Raw genomic sequence first — 16,224 nt, forward strand, 5'->3', positions numbered from 1 at the left:
GTTTATGAGAATGACCTTGTTTTAAGAATATAAATTATATAATATAAAATCTATACAATAAATTACATATAGTGATATCTTTTTGATTAGTTCATGTCTAATTTTTACTACTATAAGCATTATACTAAGTAATATTATACATGGCCTATGTATGCTTTTCTTAATGAGATTAAAGAACTCTGTGTATGTAGCAGAAATAAGTATCTGGCCCTTGATAGAGTATAGATTCTACAGGTTTGTTCTGTAGGGTTTGTTATTTTGTCTCTCACAGTCACTCAATAAATATTTATTCAATAGAAATAAAGTACAAACACTGAGTCCTGGTGGCTCATACCAGAAATCCTAGCCACTCAGAAGGCTATAATCTGAGGATCCAGGTTCAAATATGTGAGTCTCTTATCTCCAATTAAGCACCAAAACCAAACCAAAACAAAACGAAACAAAAAAAAACACCACTGGAAGTGGAGCTGTGGCTCAAGTGGCAGAGTACCAACTTTGAGCAAAAAAAACAAAAAACAAAAACAAAAAACAAAACTCAAGGAGAGTACCCAGGCTCTGAATTCAAGCAATAGGACCAGCACAAAAAGGAAAAAGAAAGAATAGATTTAATATTATCTTTAGAAAGTTAAATTAATCATCAAGATGAATCCAAGTGATTTCCAAGGAAGTAAGCAACGGCACCAGGAAAATATGGTTGTTTGCACTATATATAACTCAACTGTGAATAAACTATAATTTCCCAACCCTTGGGAAATGGCTTTTAGCAGCAGTTGGTTTTATCACAAAGAAAATATGCAGCTAAAATGTTCACCTGCACAGGTGAAGTATTTGTTTAAAAGATAAGCTTACTGACTGATGAGAGAAAATGCAGAAAGATTCTACAAAACAGCAAATCATCACACCTTTGTGTGAATCATTTATTTTCTACTCTGGGAAGTATGTAAAAATTAGTTGAGATGTTTAAATAGAACAATTAGCACACTGATTAGTCCATTTAATAAAAATGATCCAATTTCCCAACAGAAATGACTCTTCTGAGTGAGCACTGACGTTAAAGTACAGGTTTTATGTGCATTGTGTATCTGTTATGCTCATCATATTTATATGGGTAATGTAAGAACCTGCAATCTATATTAAGGTCATCATTCTAGTGTGAAATGCTGACAAAATAGGAAATGTTGTTTTTCTCACTATTCTTTGTTCGTAGAGGCAATCAAACCAAGCAGATGTGCAACTATGTCAAATTCATTCATTCATCCTTTCTGTGAGCAATGATATGACAAACACCTCCCAGCAATGAAATGGCCTAGGTTATGATCAAATAGTTTCCTAGCCAAATAGGCAAACTCTAGCCATATCTGATCTTATAATGTGGAGATGAGATGAGCAATTCAACTGAGTTAATTCCATGGAAGGAAGAGTGGAGCCATCCAGAAACTAAGATAACAAACTTAGTCCAGGAATGACAGTCAGGTAGAGGCTCCTAAGGAAAATCATATCCAAGAACGACTTTCATGAGAATAGGTAATGAGCAACGAGAATAGCATAAAAGCAAATGACCTCTCTCCAAGTACTGATAAAAACTGGAAATGTCAATCCATGTGAGAATACTTTCCATCTAGCCTTCCCTTACTTTAATAATCTCATCTAGAAACTTTTAGAGAATGTATTTGTCTATAATTGTTTCCAGAAACCAACTTAAAATATATGTAAGAAAAACCTTAAAAACAGCTTATCTATCACAATATCTAACAAACTATGAAGAGGAATTTGTCCATTCTTCACTATATGAACCTAGCATTTGACTAAAGCCTGGATTCAAGTAAATCCATCTTTGATCACCTGCACAGTTCTGGAGAACTCAAAATCTTCACAGTTTCATCATTAAAGTGGATATTCTAATACCTGATACTTTCTGCATTGGCATTTAACTACCAGGTCATGCTTTCAGCCAAGATTTACATTTTTAAGATCAGTTGTCAATGCATATATATATATATATATACATATGTATATCCTCTACAAAAATCATCATATAATAATCTGTACACTTTTGAGGAAATTTTAAGTAACAGATTAGGTGAACCTGCAGACCTGAGATATATATATATATATTATTCCTATGTAGGAACATGTGACTTCAATGCAATATCATTGAAATTTTTTAAATTAAAGTTACTTATGAGCAAAGAATAAAATATTGGTACATGAGATTTTGTGATAAGGAAAACAATAATTTCATACTTAAAGTATTAGGCCTTTTAATAGGCTGAGTCATGGGCTCCCAAGAACAAACATATATTTATCTTTAGAACTTGTCAATATGTTAGCTTGATCACTACATCAGATTCTGTAGATGTGATTAGAAAAAAGATCTGGAGAAGAAAAGAGATGATCCTGGGTTACCTGGAGGAATACAACATAATCAAGTACCAGATTCTTCCAAGTGGGAGGCAGAAATACCAGAATCAAAAGACGCTATGAATACTGAAGCAAGATTTGAGTGAAGGAAGGAAGGAAGAATGATGAAACACAGAAAGGTGGAAAATGTAAATAAATAAATTCTCCTCCTCTAACCTCCAGAACAATGCAGCCTGGACAATGTCTAAATTTTGGACTACTGATCTCCAGAAGCATAAGTAATAAATTTATGTCATTTTTGAATCACTGCCTTTGTGGCAATATGTTATAGCAGCAATAGAAAAATGCATGCAGATCTAAATATATCTGTGCGTTGATGAAATTGCACAAAGGGAAAGGATGAAAAATGACTGGTACAATTAATGAATTGAATAGTGAGAGAAAGTTAAAGACCAGAATGTATTATGTATCTTATACTGTAGAAGTAATGCAATTACTCTCTTATGTATACAGAATTACTATATCATTTTCAAATGATATTAAATCTATTTTGCAGCAGTATGAAATGTGTGTACTTAGAGAACATTGTGCAAAAACAAAAGCAACTTACCTCCGAAGCCTATTTGTCACATTTGTTTATTAGTAAGTCTTTCACCTTGCCCAAAAGTCTGAGGTCATCTAGAAGATAAATTTTCATTCCATAAGATTATCATTATGAATTTTGTTTCATGTGTTTGCATGTATGTGTGTGGATGCATGAATGCACGCATGTGCTTGCATTTGGGGCCCTGATTCTGTCCCTAATTTCTTTTATTCAAGGCTGGCATTGTACCATTCTACTATTCTACCCGCTGGCTTTTGGGCAGTTAATTGGAGACAAGAATCTCATGGACTTCTCTACTCAGGCTGGTTTTGCATTGGGATTCTCAGCTCTCCTGAGTAGCTAGAGTTATGGACCTATGCCCCCAGCACCTAGCTTTAAATATACTTCTTTAAGTTGCAGTTTTTGTGGTGAGCGTAGGTGTAAACAGCTTTAGAGAGGATGCGTCAATTTTCCTCTTTATGTGGTTGTGTCTCTGCTTCTGCAACTTTAAACTGAGGTCCAGGAATTGACATTAGTCTCATTGTGGGAGATGAGACAAAGGAGATAGGCAAAAAAAAGTCTTCTGAATTTTTATTAGTTTTGTCTTGTAGTCTAGATCATTGTCCTGTTTGGCTGCACTAGGAGAAGAATGAGCCTTGTGATTAACATACCACTATTGACAGAAACAATGCATGACAGTAGAGATTAGGAGAAGAGAAAACAATGGGAGGAAAAGGAAAAACTCCATCTTATTCAATATCCAAAATGCTGATTGCTTGGAGGAAGTAACAAATTTGTGTTGGTTTAGGGGAAATCAGTTTGTGGATCATTCTGCTTTAGGGGAATTTTGTTGCATTTTTAATTCCCTGACCTGGGTTGTTCCAATCAAACAAAATTTTATTCTTTTCACTGGTGGTCCAGATGGAAGAAAATGTAAACAGCTGTCCATGCATTGATGGAGCCTTTTCTTCCACAATCTTACATGTTATTATGTTAAGAGATTTACTTTTTTCAGTAAATTGAAACCTCTAAAACCTAGTAATCAAGTTTCGCTCTTCTCCCTCTATTTGTAATCCAACTACCATCAATAGCTTATGTTCAGAAATGCTTTCCCAAAGAGGAAGGCATGATGGAGATGCATGGTCATTATCTTATTTGCTCTCATCCTTAATCCCATATAGCATTAAGTTGTTTACAATAATTAGCTGCCAGAAGCAGGGCGGTAAATATAGCAGTGTGACAGCCTATGTGGAGAAAAGCAAGTTCATTGCTGAGGGAGGGAGAAAATAGGTACAGCCAGTTTCAATACCAAACTCAGATGATTGTTACAATGTGACACTGGAAAAGGAGACCACTTAATACTGGTCAGGTAGCCAAAGATATGTGACAGAAATTAAGAGGTGAAAGAATTAAGATATTTAAATAAAGAAAGTAATATTTTTAAAACTTATTTTTGTTGATTGGTATTGAAGTGGACTTGCAAAGCAATAAAATAAAATTTCAAAATTAATGGATTTAATTTCTTTTTTTAGCAAAAAAGAATTTATTAACATGGATTTTTACATCATAATTCAAATGACATATTTAACAAACAATTATTCATGAGGGGAATCTCTATATACAATCACTGGCACTTAGATTTTTAGAACATAATTAAAATCAGGCTGAGGGTTTCTATGTCAGAGATACATACAAATCTATGTAATAAAACATTATCTCTATACAGTCATAAATTTTTTTGCATTTTTAAATATATTTTTATTGTAATTAATAGAAGGGTTACATGATATTTGCCAGATAGAAGGTGCGTTAATTCACATACATTGATACCCTTTCTCATGTCTTGGTCCCCATTTCCCTCCCCCCCAACCCCACCCCTCATCTTGTTTTCCCCCCTTCCCTATCCAATTTCAAATAACCAAATACAAATATATCCAGTTTATCAGATAACAAAGTGAGATACTGTAACAATATGAAATAACCAAGGGACAGCAAAAGAGATGAGAGATAACATAGTACATTAAGTACAACAATCACTCATTATATGGCTTTTATTTTTCTATATTCTAGAGATCCTTTCATTTAGCAACATACTCTATGGCCTTATATATCTAGGTTTTGCTCTATTGCAAGTCTTTAATTTCTATATGTGTTACTACTTCAGAGGTGCAATCCCGCAAAAAGCAAGCAGTGCCAGTTCTCCAAACCTATGAAGCAATGGGTCAAAGTGTTCTCTGGGTTTTCAGATCATTGGCAAGAATTAGAACACATTAAGTGATCCATGCATAGCAGGTAATATCTTCAAAAATGTGAAGAAAATTTAGGACACTCAAGAGAATGTTGACTTAGGATATATTATATTCATAAACTGCTTTGTTAAATGGCAACTCCTTTACACAACTAAAGATAATAAAAATGACAATATTAAGATGAGTTAGAGGAGAAAATAATAGGGGATTAGTACACATCAAACCATCCATGTTACTCAATGGTATTCTATACCATTTTCAAGGGTGATTTGAATTGTATGAAATTATTGCTTTCCATGGTGACTCCAGAGGAAGAATGCCTTTTAAAATGTAGCTCACAGTCCAGTTGCTCAGTGCACACACAAACACTGTTACCTTCGATAAATGTGAAGACTCAAACACTGTTCATTCCGACAGTCTCCGAAGGCAAACGCTTAAAGTCTTGTGGCAATTAATATGAGAATCAACAACATTCTAACTTAAGCGTGATGGAATGGAAGGTTGTCCCCACCTCCTCTACTTATCTTATCCTACTGAGTAATATTGATTTTGTGTGTCTTTGGTTATCCAGTGAGATCCTGGTGTCTGTTCTGTAACGAGAGCTATGGTTAGTCTGCACATACCCCTGGATCTAACTCATGTCTGTTCGTCAGCCATAGCCGTGGAGACTGATTGTGCCCCCTTTACAGAAAAGTGCTTCCAACAACTACAGCTTTCTTTTGAAGATGTACTGCTCTACACCCAGAGCCAACACTGACCATATTTCTTTACCACAAGATGAGCCAACGGGGTGGTTTGCGATCTGTGCCCAAATTTCCCATTTGGGTGAGGTTGAGGTACATGGATAGCTGTTGAGCTCTTCAACCCGCCTTTTCCTGATTTTCCCACTCCCCTTTGTCTAGACAGCTCCTAGCCAGTGAAATATAGACAGGCACTGCTTAGAATCATGGATACATAGAGAAATGCATCATTAGGCAATCTTGTCATTGTCTGAATGTCAGAGTATAGTTGCACACACCTAAGTGTGTAGATAGTTACCCTGGCTGGTCTACTGATGCATTTAAGAGACATGGTAAACAGGAAATGTCTAAGGTTGTTGCTGCATACTATGTGACAGAAATCACAGGCAGAGTGAATACACCCAAGCACAATGAGAAAACTATACCAAATATATAAGTCAATCACATTCATTTGTTATTATCAACATCACGTATCATGTATGTACTGCTGCTATTCACTGTTAAGTGTTGTATTTTTAACTGCCTAGCAACACATTATACCAGCATCATGTGAGTAAGCTATTATGCTTCAATAATGTGATGGCTACAGTGTCATAGGAACTTTCCAGCTCTGGTATAATCTTATGGCTCTATGATCATGTCGATGAATCTGATGTTCACCAGAACTTCCTTTTTGGCAATAGCTGAACCTGAGACAAGCTCCTTACCTCACATTCTCTTCAAGGGAGCCAGTACTAAGTCATTGTCTTCATATTCCTAGTATCTATGGTAAATGATGCTGGATTGATATGAATGATATTTGTATTTGTGGCATTATCCATTTAGGGATTCCAGACTCTCGGTTTGTGGAAGGATGTATGTATCGACAGACTTAATGATATAGTGTCCCTTGATTAAACTCAAGAAGTACAATATTGCAAACCTATTTTCATTTTGGGGGGAATTGGTCATGGGGCTTTAACTCTGGGTCTGGGTATTGACCCTCAGTTCTCAGCTCAAGGCTATCATCCTACCCCTTGAGCCACAGCCCTACTTCCCATTTTCTAGTGATTAATTGTAGATAAGATCCTCACATTCTTTAATTGCCAGAATTGGCTTTGAACTGTGAGCATCAGAGATCTCAGCCTCCTGAGTTAGCTAAGATTCCAGGCATGAGCCACCACACTGGGCATCTGCTACTAAATTTTTCCAGTTCTCAGAAGCCCACCAGGGGTAGGACAAATATCTGGAGTTCAAAAATGATCTTTTTAGAGCATGTGTGGTGATTTACATAATTCAGACAAAATTGCTAATTGAAAATTACCTGGAAAATGTAGTTTACTTATATCAGAATTTCAACCTTCTCTTTATTTTTTCCTCATCCCATTAACTCCATCCATCCTGACAGTAAGTTGTCTTGTTAAAAAGTCTGCAATTCCATTACAGATAAGCTTCAAATATTGATTCAGACCTTTTATCCTTGGTCTGAGATATCCACCGTAGTTTTTAAAATGCTCAAATCTGTTACTGCGTAGCAGAATGGAAATGACCCTAGAGGAGGAGAGATTTCAAATCCATGAAAAAATCGTGGTGTACTCTAGGTCTATGCTAGTCTGAGAGGAGCAAGCTATAGATGTGAGAGCATGAATACAACTCTGAAACCTGGAATTTAAATGTCCAGTCAGTAAACCTGGGAATCAAAGAAATTTAATTTGTGGAATATCTAAACTTGTTGTGTTTTCCTGTATAATCAGGCAGATGCCAACGGTGACGATAACCTGCCAGAAGGAAATCGTATATGATACAGGATTCACCATGTCTATATTGCAAGCATGTACCTCATTGAGGGTTTGCAGTATAAAATACTTCATATGAGCTTCTCAGGGTTGCAACAAGCAAATATATGTCTCTCTTTGTGCTTTTCTCCTTACTCTATACAATCTGTATCATAGTAAGTAGCTGGAAGGTTGCTCAGTGAATGAATTAATGTGTGAGTGAGTAATGATAAATTTAGAATAATTGCTATGCATCTATCTGCCGCAATATGAATGCCAAATGTTGAGGAATCTTCTCGGCTTCTTCCTCCCTCTGCTTGTCGCTTCTTAGTTATTCTTATAGTCTTTCAATCACTTCAATAATCATCACTTCTTTTCTGCTTCAGTATCTGCCTCATAGATTTGCCAGTGTTAATCATGGTTTCCTTCCATTTTAACCTAGCCAGTTCTTATCCATTCTTAGACCTTGACTCTATCATTATATTTCTCAGAGAATAAAATGTAAGTCAGTCTGTCTAGTTTCTGTCAATGATTCTTAATGACTTCAGGATTCTTTTATATAATTAGATGTTGACTTGAAATTTTCAGGTTTTATCATTAATTAAATAATTTAAAAGATAAAGTAAGAATGAAAAATTTGAACTACTTAAAAAACTGTGAACTACTAGTTTAGATCATCACCTTGAAGTCATTTATATTTTTTTCCTTCATATTAAATTCTTGTGTTTCTTTTATCCAAATGACTACATTCACTAAACCTGATTATGTTAGTTTTGGCTGTTTTCAAACAATTAAGTTTGAAATAATTTTTTGTTAATAATGTTTCTGCCAAATAAGCAAGTTTTACCTGTACAGAATATCTGAAAGTATTGTTCTTTCTATACAGACAGATTGATATTTAGTTGCTGCTCCATTTTTTTCTATTTGCAGACTTAACTAGTACTTTAGATATGAAATGAAAGATACATGACTATGTTAAGGGATATATGCATAAGATACTAAAACTTACATTATAGCAATTTATCTAGAAGGAAGAAAGAAAATGTCACTGACTCTTCTTACCAATGTGGGAATCACCATTCTAGTAGACTTGTTTGCAGAGTCTTCAGTGATCAACAGTGTAATTTGGGGCTCCCCAGCCCTCAAAATAGTGCAGAAACATCTAGCAGAAGCTGTATCCTTATGAAGTGACTATGCATTTGACAGGTGACATGAGGTCAAATGCTTCATTCTGTTTGTAGAGTATTGACCTCCTGCTTCACACTTGTAGAATTGGCTGAGTTCCCATACTATCTCCCTCCTCAGTACAACTCTAAACAAAGGACGACAATGAGATGTAAGGTGAGAGGTACATGCAGGCTACTCTCTAAATTACTTGTTGGAAGACAGCCAAAGGGCCATCCAACCTGTAGTCCAGCCTGGAGTAGATTTGCTCCTTATTAAGTCAGAAGAATTCCAAGCTCATTTATTACCGCACAGAACCCTCTTAGTCAGATGACAGTGTGTCTTAAGATTAATCTTAGCAGACTATCACACAGACTGCATGGTTAGCAAAATCAATCCAACAACATTTTAATGATTCAGTGAGTACTAACTAAAGTATACTACATGCTTGAAATACAGACACAATGTCCTCTGTAGGAACAAGTAATATTTTGGTAGTGCAGGTCTAGATTTGTAAATCAATAAACAAACGTGATTGGTGTTGGCATGATTTTTAAAAAAGTGTCTATATGAGCTTAGGTTGTCATAACAACATGCCTGAGATTACTGCTTAAATACACAGCAAGAAAATACAATTCTCACAATTTGGAGCCATTCTTCCATAGCAGATATGGAATGAATGACATGGAGAGAAAAAGAGAAAGAAAGACAAAGACAGGGAGAGCAAGTGAGAGAGAGTTGAGAATGAGGGAGAGGAGAGAGGTATTTTTTTCTTTCCTCTTCTCACCTAGAAAAAGGGAAAGAATCAGTTCTCTCTGATTAGAGTCCTACCCTTATGACCCAATTTAACCTTAATTAATCTCCTGTAGACTCTATGTCCAGGATGCACTGTCTTGAAAATTATCTCCAATGTGCTCTTGCTACAGTTAATAAATCTTTCTTCACTGTGTTGCTTCCTGGTTGTATTTAATCAGCTTTGTCTTCACCAACAGGCCAAACCATTTTGCTACTTTACGAAAATGGGGATCCGGAAGGGACTTGGTTTTTCAGAATGCCTAGACCTTTGCAAAGAACTCCCTTTAAAGGCTTGTTAGAGCTCATCCCTGGCTGACCTTGCTATAGAGCTGGAGGCTAGTCCTGAATAGACCAAGAGAAAAAGTAAGCTCTAGGGTTGGGCCTGACTTGCTGATCTTGCATTGTGGTGACTCTGGGTAGATGTAGTGGCAACTCTGAACCTTTGGTTCGGGAGTTTCTCTCAGATCACTAAGTGATATTAGTTTTTCCCATCAGCTGGTATGAATCTAGGTAAGAGAATGAAAAGCTCCAGGGTTAGAAAGTGGCATACGGATCTGCCAAGAATCTTGGTGAGTGCATCTTAATCCTGAATTCTCTGGTGAGAGAGAGAAGGAGAGAGACAAGAGAGAGAGAGAGAGAGAGAGAGAGAGAGAGAGAGAGAGAGAGAGAGAGAGAGAGACAGAGACAGAGACAGAGAGACAGAGAGAGACAGAGAGAGACAGAGAGAGAGAGACAGAGAGAGAGAGACAGAGACAGAGACAGAGACAGAGACACACAGAGAGAGAGAGACAGAGACACAGAGAGAGAGCGACAGAGAGAGAGAAGAGCACAGAGACAGACATACAGACACAGACAGAATGAGGAGAAAGGAGAGAGAAGAGAGGGGAAGGAGAAAATAAAGGAGCTTCAAAAGTTTGTGTGTGAATATGCTCTGAGAACCACACATGTTATGATTCAACAAGCTCTACTCTTTCTGTGTCTGAAATCTTTTAACAGTAGATCAAATTGGAGAATTAGATGGAGCAAGTGTTGTGGGATTTGATTTGACTAGCCATTTTTTTCAGCCTTGAGGGGAATGCCTACAGACAGTAAAGCCCCAGTGCCAGAGAAGAGCCCATCCCTCTACATTGACAGATGTCTGACTTCTTGGTGATGACAAGCAGAATTAACCCCCAGAAATCCTAGGAATAGTACTGTGGGAGTTTCTGCAGCCTCTCTACTCTTCTTGGCAGAGTTACAGCAGATGAATTCAGCTTAATTTTTCTTCTAGCTTTTGTCATTATTTGTGTTTATGATAACATTTTTTCTAATAAATTTACTTTTTGAGTGTGTTGTATGATTGACATGCTTGATATAAAATTATCAATGCTTAATTTACATTTTCCTTTAAGGTAATTCTTAAATTGAAGTTCTAGGGCTGTCATGTAAGGTTTCTCTATTTTCAGTTTCTGAGTTTCTATTTCTTTAGTTTGAATCTGTTAAATTTTTCTTATTTTATGACTACTTCATTGGTCAAAGTTACTTGATGGTTTGTTATTTCTTTTTTTTAAATAAATTTTATTTTATTTTATTTTATTGTAATTAGTAAAAGGGTTACATGATATTTGCATTAATTCACATACATTGATACCCTTTCACATGTCTTGGTACCAGTTTCCCTCCCCCCCCACACCCCCCACCCGTCTTGGTTTTCCCCCCTTCCCTATCAAATTTCAAATATCCAAATACAAATAAATTCAATATATCAGATAACAAAGTGAAATACTATACCAATATGAGATAACCAAGGGACAGCAAAGGAGATGAGAGACAACATAGTACATTAAGGACAACAATCATTCATTATATGGCTTTTGTTTCAGTATCCTGGAGGTCCTTTCAATTAGCTTCACATTATATGTCCTTATGTATCAAGAGTTTGCTCTATTGCAAATCTCTGCTAGTAGAGCCCAAGGTTTCTACTGATTATGACGAATGAGGGAAGATGGTTTGTTATTTCATCCAGTCATATCTAGAGTTCAAATATCTAAGAAGTAACTCCAAAATTAATTTGAGGCAGGGAAAAGAACAAGGGGGAAACAAAAAAGAAAAAGAGAGAGAGAGAATAGGGATAAATATAAAGCTGCTATGGCAAAGGCCTTATTCTTGCCCTGTAACTGAGCTGATCTGTGAACATTTGCCCAAGAGATTTGGTCTATCATCATCTAAAGGCTAAAACAATGGAAATCTTGAAGTTTAGCCTCATGCACAGGTGACCTCATGTTATTTCATTTTGTTGGTGACATATTTTGGATTACTGTGTTGCCCCCTGTGTCATGACTAAATTTGTGCTGTGTCCATCACTTTCTAAGAGTCAAGTACAACAATTTTAGGGCTTTTTTAGACAAAGAAATAGCATGTTATGATGACTGTGTTTGTTGTGGTAATCTAGGAATAACCACTAAAAATGTAAATCTTGTAAATGGGATGTTTTGTAAACATAGTTTGTAAATATAGTTTTAATGTAGAACTTTGGAAATTATATTACACAATAGAGGTAAAGCATAAGTTGAAATATTGAAACATCAATTAGTAGTAAGAGTACTTAGCTTCTCACCTGCTATGAAATGATAACATTTACAACTATTAATATATGTGTCTTCATCCAGGAATTGGTGGCTCGGGACTTTAATTCTAGCTACTCAGGAGGCATAGTTCTGTGTATCATGGCTAGCTCGAAGCCAGCCCAGGTATACAAATCCAACAGACTCTTATTTCCAATCAACCAGTACATCCTTGAACTGAGGAAGATCTGGAAACTCTGAATTCAAACCCTACATATTTATTAAATAATTATGTTTGCATATGTTGTTGCCATGTAGGAGAAAAATAGTCCTCTCCAGGGACAGCTGTACTGAGGGCAAGGAATTTTGCATCTGAACTTGAAGATGATGCAATTCAGTTCATGGCAGTATTTTGGTATTTTCCTAGAAGTATGCATTGAAGTTCAATATTGGAAATTGTACAAAACATATCAAATATTTTCAGAGTGTGTGTGTGTGTGTATGTGTGTGTGTGTGTGTGTGTGTGTGTGTGTGTGTGTTTGTGCGTGTGTAGGGAGTGTTCCTCTGGGCTGGCATAACAAAAAGTAAACATTTTATCTTTGTCCCAACTTTCTTGTCCCTAGCTAGTTGAGCAGGAATGTCACTTGTACGCTAATGATATGGTTACTGTCTAGGGTCTCCTCAGTGTCTTCTGGTCTCTGCAATGAGGAAACAATCAGGAGACTTAGGGAACTTTCTGCCCTGGTCTCCAGGGAGGGGCAAGGATCAGATATCAATATCAAGAATGTAATTAGTTATGTGTCTCTAAATTACCTTAAGTGACTAGCTCTGACAGTGTCAAGACTGGAACACACACTGTGATTTTGGTGGCGGGAGGCCTGTTAACCTGGTTACTCTGTCCCCTGTCTTCCCTGCCCCGTGCTTCTCCTCCCCTTAGTTCTTGAACTTCATCCTTGACAGGGAACTATAGAGTTCTGTGAGCTCTTGTATTAAATTATTAATCCTGAGAGGGATGCTGCAGGAACTCTCCTATTTAGAGCTATTTTACTCCCCTATTTATAGCTATTGTTTAGAAATAATGTGGTTTGCTAGAAGCAGAGAGAGAGAGAGAGAGAGAGAGAGGAGGAGGAGGAGGAGGAGGAGGAGGAGGAGGTTTTACAAAGAAGAAAATGGATACTAAAATGGAAATGATATGATAGATATAAAGATCATTTCCAAACTCAAAGACAAATCAATTATAATTTGGGGAAATAACAAATCAAAATCAAGTAAGTGGGAGAAGCTATCTAGAAATAAAATAGCAAAGTTCCTCAGCACCCAGGTGACACAAATTTCTAAGAATACAAATAATCTAATCTGACAGACAAAAGAGATGCTTTAAATGATATACCTGAATACACCATCATAACATCTTAACAGCACTAACAGAAAGTGCTCAAACTTACAGAAACAAAATTAGTGAAGACTAAAAGTCAGGTTAGTACCTCAAAGACAGTGTTTTCAAACTTCATTGGAAAGTTATTTTGACTATAAGTCCTCTGTCAATCAACCAACCAATGACAGAAGAAATATTTCTTAGATAACAAGACTTAAATAATAGTTTTGTGGTTGGCATACAAGAAGTTACAGAAACTGAGGTAGAATGAAAATAAAAGACAATTTAGCAGACGTTCTCAAGGTACCTTAGTTGAATATTTTCATAGAATTGGCTGGTCTTTCAAAAGAAGAAAGTAATAATCTCCTAAAATTAATAAACAATGTTTCTATAGAATATTTTTCTTCCTTAAATAAGAAGAAATAAAATCGTTGAGGCAATTAAAAATATGATACAGCAAAGTAACAATAAACATTAAACTAAAATGTTATCTGATCTTATACAATAAGAAAACTCAGAAAATTGTCTTTGCATTTTAGAAGTAGTGGATATTGGATCTGCAAAGAAGAAAAGCTAATTCCAAACAGCTAAAATTGCTTATTTTCCCAGTTTTTCAGATTAATTGATTGAGAATCCACCAAAATATTAATTATGCTTACTATACCAAAACCAAGTGTTAATTATTTAATTAATTATTGGCAGTCCTGGGGCTTGAACTCAGGGCTTGGGCACTGTCCTTGACCCTTTTTAATGCTAGCACTCTACCACTTGTGCCACAGCACCACTTCCAGCTTTCTCTGTGTATGTGGTACCAAAGTATCAAACCCAGGGCTTTGTGGATGCTAGGCCACACTCCCCAACCCTGGACAAATTTAAAAAAAATATATATATATATCTAAAAAGTCAACTGGGATAAGTTCAAACAAAAGTAACCGTATCTATCAATAAAAAGACTCCCCCCCAAAATAAAATCCCTCATGATATAAGGAGAAATTTTAGACGATAAAATATTTTACTAAATGACTCCAGAAAATACTTCCTGAAGTCTATTTAACCAACCCCTGAATGAAAAATATTTGTTAATTAAACATAAAATCCAGTACTTGAGAAATTTGGGGAGTAGTGAGTTTAAGGGGAAGAGATAGATAATTGAAGATCAGAAAGGTGAGAAAATACAGTCATAATATTCAACTTATATATGTGAAAATGAAACTAGAAAATTTGAGAGTAGAGGTGGCATTGGGAGAGAGAGAGGAGTTGAATGGAAAGGTTGTGTTTGTTTGAGAAGCATCATACTGATAAATTGGTATGGTGAATTGTAATCGTTCTGTACAACAAAATTATAATATAGAAAGTAAACTCCCTATTGTGGATGTGAAATTCACAGAGTCAAAGTAAAATTCAAATAACAGAAACTAAAATGCCTGGTGGCATTTGCATCTCATCAGGACTGTGGGGAACGAAAGGAAGAATATAGCTTTGTATTTCTTAAAATACAAAGACAGTCTCTGCAACAAAATAAAAGAAGGGCTGGGGACTCCCATGTGAAGACTGAAATTGAGTAATAAAAATTGTAGCCATCTCATTTCTTTTTTCTCAGAATGCTTATTTATCTGACAATTCTTGAGCATCTCTTCAAATCTTTCCCTTCTCTTATGAGGAGTCATCTGATTCTGTGCTTGTTGACAGCTCACAGGTAACTGGATGCCTTTGGCCATAGATCCTGGTTTGAGCCCTTTATCTCCTGCCCGGAGGCTTCTCTGACCTTCTTTCTGATTCTGGGACTCATTCTCAGGTGCACAAGGAAGGAGTAGAAAGAGTTAATGCACCCCAGAGACAAGCCTTGAGCTAAAGGAGCTAGGAGCTGATTCTGAGACTTACTTAAGTTTGGTCCAGAGCAACCATCCATCACAGAAATGGATAACTCAATGACATGTCTTTATATTGGCTTTTCTTTCTTGTTTTCCCTCACTGCCTCACTACCGCTTCTTGAGCGTGTTTTCCTGACTTGGCCTTTCACGTGTAAGCCTTCATTTCTGGTTCAGCTTAGCAGGAAGACAAAGATAAGATTCATGACACGTGTATTATGAGAGAAGAAAAAGAAAATGTTTAAATGAAAGGAACTCTAGGATATGGAAACGAGCTTTATTTTGAGTGATTGTTGTTCTTACTGTACTATGTTATTTCTCTTTTCTTTTTTTGCCCGTATGGTTAATCTCATATTATTACTGTATCTGACTTTGTTACCTAGTATATTGTATATATATATATATATATTTATTTGAAATAGGAAAGGGAAGGGGAAAAAAAGATGATTAGGAGGGGTGGGGAGGGAAATAGGGACAAAAACATGAGAAGGGTTATCAATGTGTGAGAACTAATTCACCTACTACCTGGAGAATATAACTGTAACCCCTCTATACATTAACCCAACAATAAAAACAAAAGAAAAAGAAAATGTTGTGTGAGTACTCACATGACGGAGCCAGCTGGCAGCAAACCAGGGTTTGCAGATTGGGATTCCTGAAATAGGGGGCAGGGACTAGGAAAAAATAGAAGAGAGACAAACAGATGGAATTCGGGAGGTCTGCAGCCCAGGTAAAGACTGCAGCCCAGTGTATTTTAAGTTCCGACCTTAAATACTCTTCTTAAAACTAGGG

Source organism: Megascapheus bottae, chromosome 33 (genome assembly GCF_031878675.1).
Source record: "Megascapheus bottae isolate mThoBot1 chromosome 33, mThoBot2.hap1, whole genome shotgun sequence".
In the NCBI taxonomy this organism is placed as follows: Eukaryota; Metazoa; Chordata; class Mammalia; order Rodentia; family Geomyidae; genus Megascapheus; species Megascapheus bottae.